Source organism: Cuculus canorus, chromosome 16 (assembly GCF_017976375.1).
Source record: "Cuculus canorus isolate bCucCan1 chromosome 16, bCucCan1.pri, whole genome shotgun sequence".
Lineage (NCBI taxonomy): Eukaryota > Metazoa > Chordata > Aves > Cuculiformes > Cuculidae > Cuculus > Cuculus canorus.
Window position 1 is genome coordinate 4419230 of NC_071416.1, and position 7547 is coordinate 4426776.

Here is a 7547-nt window from a genome sequence, read left to right on the forward strand (position 1 = left end):
GCTCTTCCAGAATTTGCCTGGTTTTGCCCTCAGTGATTGTAGCCGTTAACCTTCCTGACCCTCAGCAGTGGGAGCCAGAAGCATTTTGTAGGTAACAAAGCAAGCAAGCAAGCAAGAAAGAGCTGAAGGCACCACTCCTGGGGCTGGGCTGGTTGTGTGCGGTGGCGTGTTAGCAGTGGATGGCTCTCCAGGGCTTGGTAGATGCATTGTGCAAGTCCCTGGGACACTGCAGTTGTGTGTTCAACAAGCCATTGCAGTCCTCCTTGGGATTTTGGAACATTTCTACAGTGCAGCATTTAAACATACACTGTAACTGTGAATATTTGTAACGTTCAGACGCAGACACCCTTATGGAAAAGTGCAAATGTGCATTATGAGAAGAATTTATAACACTAGAATTTTTTTTTGCGTGTTGCAAGAGGAGCAAAGTGATGCACAGGCAAAGATACACGCATTAGACACTATTACCATCACTGAAAAATAAAGGTTTTCCACGCATTTTCTGAAGGACGTATAGCAAATATGCATTTTTTGACTTGGTCCTCTCTACTCAGGCCATAATTTCTAATAGTGCTTCACCATGAGAAAGTAGATGGGATTAAATAGGAAATTTACAGTCAAATAATGAAATGGGTAGTACTGATGTTCGTGGAGGGGAGAGCGCAGGCCGTCCCACTCTCACTACCTCCCAAGTATCTTCAGGTTGACATTTCCAGTCACTGCAGCTCTCTTCGGCAGGACAGACAGGAGCACAGACAACATAATATGGCACAGCTCATCGTCTACTGGTCAGGAGTAGGAGGAATTGATTTCTGACTAACAAAGAAAATTCATTACTGAGACTGAGTGAGTCACAGGGAAACGAGGGCTGCTGTAAAAAGGGAGGATGGACTCATGCACCCTGTTATTTTGGGCTTGCTTGGTTGCAGAGAAGGTCTGCCTATACAGCACCACAATCTGCTCAGCCTTGGCCCATGTCCTACAGCACGCTCGCAGCTCTGTAGCTGCAGCTGCTATTCAGGAGGTTCTTTGGTGGAGCTGAAACTTCAACACAATTTGTTCTCCCTTCAGCAAACTAGCACCCTTCACACATCCCCAACCCTCCACAAGGGTTGAAAGAAGGGTATTACTGTTTCCAAGCAGAGCCAGCATGCACACAGAGGGCAGGAAAAGAAGCTGAATCCTCAGGAGCTGAGAGAAGTGATGCCTACTGCTCCTCTGCTCCAGGATGTACTAGGATTTTGGCAAGACAGACTTCAGATACGTATCCAAGTAAGTGAGATCAGATACTGATCCAAAGGGTTGTCATTAAGCCTGGATTTGTCCCCCAGAGAGGTTTTACTTCCCCAACAGCCTTGCTTGGCTCAGGTCCTAGGCTTGAGAACAAGACCAGACTGCCAAGCTAGAGGGAATACAGACCAATATAGCGTGAGGTTGGGGTGTCCAAGAGTAAAAGTAACCCTGGGATATGACCTGAAGAGCACTTCATATTCTCTGCAGTCCTTAAACCTGTAGCAAACGGCTCTTCCCTTCCAAGGTGACCTTGCAGGAAGGCAGAAGGAGCACGAAGGACGTGGGAGGGGAGAAGATGTTGCAGTTCGCACCATGGGCTCGGTGGCTGCAGCGTGAGCATTTCTGCACTATCCAGGTTGACCTGCAATGATGTCTGTAGGCTTTGTCCCTGCCCACAGCTCTGCAAGTGCCCAGTAAGGAGATGGGCCACACTGGAGCACATCTACTCCAGCCTGCTTGGGCCAAAGCAGTTTGGCTGCTTGAGACAGGGGCACATGGTGGGCTGATGGAGTATGTGTCTCTCTATTAGGCAGGAGGAGCTTCGAGTAGTCAAGAGGTCATGGGATTCCTAACTAGAAGTCTCCTTTCCATCATACACAAGGCTCTCTCCTTAAAGGCATCTTCCCCGTCCCTCTCTGCTAGTCACGTAGGGACTGAGCATCTTCTGTGGCAGGGAATGGTACCTTCTTAGTGAGAAGCCTCCTTGTTTAGTCTTACAGCTGTCAATTAATCCCACATTTTTGCTATTCAGACGAGCTGGTGGGTAGCAACATTTCCTGCTGCAATGAAAATTTGTTGTGAATGAGAGCTGGAAGGGGAACAGCGTTAATATTTGACAGCAGTTAGTGCTGAGGGAGTCTTTGCACATTGCAACCCAAGACCCACAGGGGTTTCTCAAACTAGCAGTAGTTTAGCAGCACTTAAACAGCCTTTTGCCACGTGCAGCCCTGCTGGGGGCTGCTGCTGGCCCAGACATGCTTGTGCCATCCACAGCTCAGCTGCGCTTCCCAGCTCGGGCTTGTCCTGTAGATCATAGGGTCTGGGACACAGGAAGAATAAAACCAGCTAATGAAACATCATAGAATCATAGAGTGGTTTGGGTTGGAAGGGACCTCAAAGCCCATCCAGTTCCAACTCCCCTGTCATGGGCAGGGAAACCTCCCACTGGATCCAGTTGCTCCAAGCCCCATCCAACCTGGCCTGGAACACCTCCAGGGATGGGGCAGCCACCACTGCTCTGGGCAACATGAGCCAGGATCTCACCATCCTCATTGTGAAGAATTTCTTCCTAATGACTAATCTAAATCTTCCCCTTCCAATTTAAAGCCATTCCTCCTCATCCTATCACTACACGCTCTTGCGAAAAGCCCCTCCCCAGCTTTCCTGCAGCCCCCTTCAGGTATTGGAAGCTGCTCTAGGTCGCCTCAGAGCCTTCTCTTCTCCAGGCTGAACAACCCCAACTCTCTCAGCCTGTCCTCAGATGGAAGGTGCTCCAGCCCTCGGATCATCTTTGTGGCCTCCTCTGGACCCATTCCAACAGTTTCATCTCCTTCTTATGTTGGAGTTTCCAGATTTGGACACAGGATTCCAGGTGGGCTGCTTCCTCTTTACCTCCTGGTTTAAAATTGTGTGACATTGGCCGTGTCATATGTCAGCACCTTCTGATGTTTCTCCAGTTTTGAATCTGTCCCTTCCTACCCTCGACTTCTGGCTTCATCGAGCTTAAGACTGAAGCAATGGCAGTTTTGCTGCCAGAAAAAAGATATTCAGGGTTTGCCTCCAAACCAGGTTGTGAATAGGCAGGAACATCTGTTTTTTCTTTCTGCAGACTAAATTTTTCATGTCTCAGCTTGAAATTTCTGTGTAATTTTCTGCAATTTTCTGTATTTTAAATACGAAGTGTCTCAAACTTGGATGTGTCTGAAATTTTCCCCTTTCAGCCAGATCATCTTTCAGTAACAGGTGTAATTTTCAAAACCTTGTGCATCTCTGCAGGATTTTATAGCAAGACCTGTCCTTAGTGGGTTTTGCAGAAACGTGAAGCGTGGATGTTCATTTTGTCCACTTTCTCATCATTTGGGATCGTTATTTGTTAGAAGTAGAAGCTTACACAGCAACTGATGCAGATGTAAACTGTTTGCTGCCTTCATAGGCTTTTTATATGCTGTGTGAGGAAACTCTGCACAACACAGGGAAGGATTTTATGGGCAACCATTGACATACAGCAGGTGATTGCCCAGATTTGGGTATTGGTACTTGAACTTAGACACCTGCAGCCGTGGGTACACAGAAGTTGTCCTTCTGCAGCCACTTTGCCACCCATCGTGCACCCTTCACAATAACATCGTGAACAGCCAGAATGTCCACATGCCAACAGACCTTGCTGTGTGACAGCTGGGATCCATGATCTGAGCCACCGAGTGGTGGTTCAACCGGTAAATACCGGAAGAAAGCCTTGTGGGAAAACCTGAATGTTTTGTTTGGCCAAAAATAGAGTTGTTCATTCCAATTTTTTCTTCATTTTTTTTTATAATGTTTTCCACAAAACTGCATTAACTTCAAATCATAAAAGGGATATGTTTCGTATTTTTCAGAATTTGAAAAAGCTTTCATAACCATAATGAGTCTGAATGCATTTCATGTTTTTAGATGCCTGCAATTTTTTCACACAAATAAGCCTTTCTCTGAACTGCTCCCCAGTGATGCTGCTGACACAGTAGTATTAAAGCTGAAAGAAAATGCACAAAATACCCCTGCCAGCTACAGAAACAGGGGAGTTGCAGCCAGGATAGCCAGAAGAATGAAGCAAAACTGGTACTGAACCTACATCCAGTGGGTTCTAAAGGCAGAAAAGGTCTGTGCAGGGTGATGCTTGTCACCAGCCCCTCCACCCCAAACATCTCTGAACGCAAAGAATACTGCTTCTCACTTCTGTTTTGTCAACACGGAAAACTCCCCTGCCCAGACTCCAGGGGCTGTTATGGAGAAGTGGAGCCTCGTGATGACTCCTCAGCCCGTACCAGGCATTTATAGCATCTTCACGCCCATGAGATGTGTAGCCCAGGGTCTTCAGAGAGCAGGTACAAGGCAACAGCGTGTATGTGAACCAGCCGCCCTCCCACATCTCTGTTCCCATTGGCAGAGATAAGAGCACCAGAAAAGAGACCTTGGGAAGATACAGATTTATTTGGTCTATAGGCTGTGATATGTTGTTGGCTGCTGTGTGATCTTTGATAAACCCAAAGATGCAGAGAGCCACAAGTCTGCAAAACCCACTGCCAGAAGCTGACACAGATGCTTTCTGGCACAACATCAGGGAGCTGTGACACTCATTTGATCATATGTTTATCCACATGTCCCGCACAAACCGATAGTCACAGCAACAGCCTCTGGGTCTACCCTCACAAATCATGAGCATCTGAATATCTCTGGCTGCATGCAAGGTTTCTAAACAATGGCACAACTATTTTCAAAGGCCTCTCTGTGTGGTGTAGGACCCATACAAATGCTTTTAGGGCCCAAGATATGGAGAACGTAGGTTAGACTTTATCTTTGCTATGCCTGAAGTCATGGCAGGTTTGCACTTTGTGAATGTCTAGTCCAGATGTGTTCCACAGCATTTCTCTCTGTGTGGCCAAATAGAGCTCACCTCAGATGCTGCCTTCGTATTTGCTTTTAGTGTAGTAGTCTCTGTTTCTCAAGCCCTCATTGATGAGCACTCTTACTGCCAAGCAGCTACACCACGGTGCTTCTCCAGCTCTACAACGTGAAAATGAGTTAGCAGCAACCTTTGAGGTCCAGAAGGACTTTTTCCATCACCCCAAGGGTGGTGGCATTTGCCACAGTAAATTGTCTGCCTTCTGGCTCCGCTCTATTAACCTCCAGCCCCTTCAACATCTGATTGCTTTAACTCAGTTCTCAGCTCTCCACCTCCTGTCTCTCTCTTTACCCATCCACTCCACGCACATCGTTTTGCAAACATAGCTCATCTCCAATGCTTCCCGCAGTGCTAGAGCTGGGAAAATCCCACCCAGGAGTGAGAAGTGGAGGTCTAAGTGAAGGAACTGGGTGTTAGACTGACACGGTGTGCACAGAGGAGATGCTTTGTGATGTCCGACTGTAGATGCCTAGGGCTGGAGGGTACCGGATGGCAGTTTGTGTCTGTGTGATTTCCACACCGCTGGCATCATGTTTTCCTGGATCCTGTATCAATTGCATGGCCAGATTCATTTTGTAGCACTTATGAATTATTACTAGCCCCCGTGGCTGTTGTCAGAGCTTCTCCATGTCTCATAGAGGCATTGATTCATACACCAGTGTACCCAGGTTTCATTACACTCGTGGTCCCTTCCTTACATTCCTCTTCTCCCTATGCATGAAGGCAAACAAACAGCTTTTAGTTTGCTCCCCTGCTTCATCCCTCCTTCTCTGCCTCTACTCCTAGACTCCATGGAATTTCAAAAGTTCAAAAGTCTCCATCCCCTGGAATCCATCATCCTTCTTTCTGCCCAGCCAGGTGTCCTCAAGTTCTATCCTCCTCTGCTCTCATCTTCTTAACCCCAGGGCCTTTGGATGGCCCCGTTTTCCCTGCTCGAAACACACTGACCTTCCATCACTGGGCAGGATTATTCTCCAACTTGTCTCCACCAGCCATAAAAAGCAGTATATCACCAGCAAACCTGAGATCAAAACTGACAAGCAAGCTTTTTAGATGAGCCTGTTCTGCTGTATGTAATTAATGTGTCTTGTTTTCTTCATTTATATTTTATTTATATGCTTTTATGTATTGTGAGAACCTCCAAGAGGGTATTCCTTTTATGAATTATGCTTTTTAAAACAGAAGGACCGATGCTGATGAAATCGTTATTATCAACTAAGGAGTGCACTCCCAGAATATGCCTTCCTTCCAACTGGCAATCTGTCACTCTTCAAAATTCACCGGCTCACTGTGACCGACAGACAGACAGTCAGACAGCTCCCAGGAAGGAGTCTCCAAGACAGGAGGAGAAGGATAGAGCAGAGATGATGATGAAGGTGATTAAAAATAGAGAAAGATTCCTTCGCCACGAATCACAGAGAGAAGTTTCAGAGAAGAAAATAGCAAACCTAAAAAGATGTTGCCTAAGGGGGCTTTTACTGATTTTAGACTGTGTTGCTCAGCTCGGTTCACTCCAGTGAGTGGCTGTACCAGGTTTTTAGGATGGAAGAGTTAATTAACAGTAAGTACGGGGACTGGAGGGAGGATTTTGTATTTTTAATTTAGTTCCCATAAAAATTCTTTCTTCATTTAAATCTTGGAAGCAGGAACGTGTCTGAGGGAGAAGATGACTGAAAATGGAATGTTTAGAACTTAGTCCCCTTCTTTGTGTTGATGAAGTGTTTGCTGAGCTACTGCCCCAACGGGAATTTTGTCATTCCTTATAAGAAACCCCTGAAAAACATAGTTTTCACTGGTACTGCTGAGATGGCAACCAAAGCTTGAGTGCTGGAAGCAGGGAGTAGGAGCACAGAAACTCTTTGATATAATTCACCCAAAGAAAATGGGAAACAACTCCCCCAATTCAGCAGCATCCTTCCTGCTAAATACTTGAGTTAGCTGGGACAGTCATGCACCCAAGGAAAACTCTACAGTTGCCACCACAATTCAAGACTGAGACAGTGACAGCAGGATGGGAGACAGAATAGCCCCACGTGGGTCCGTGGGAGCATGGACCAAGTCTACTTATACCAGGGGTTGTGTTTGGAGGCCTTGGGGGGAGAAAATAGTGGAAAGGCTGGTTTAAATCTGCCCTCTCCAAGCAGCCCAAAGCACCCAGAGCTGCCCTGAACCATCGCGGCAACCCAGGGCAGGGCAATGGTGAGAGGTCTCTGGAAACACCCCGGGAAAGATGTACGTGCTGTGAGTCAGGCTGAAACAGCCTCATATTTAGGCACAGTTTTGTTTATCCGGTGCCCTTTACTGCACGTCTTCCGATAAGTGTCCGCACAAGCGATTCGGATCCTCTGACAGGATCCTGCAAGGCCCTGATGTAAAGATCTCTGTCTCGAATAATGCTCTAAATGTCACTGCTGGGGCAGGAAACCCAGCCATTTTGATACCCTTGCTTCTGTCCTGATGATTCATGTTGACATTTACATGACAAAATGAAGCGGGGGGGGGGGGGAGGAAGATGCTGAAGGTGAAGAAGTACAGTGGAGAGCTTCACAAACCAGCAGAGCCCCCAAAACTCCCAGGAAATACCCTCAAAAGAACC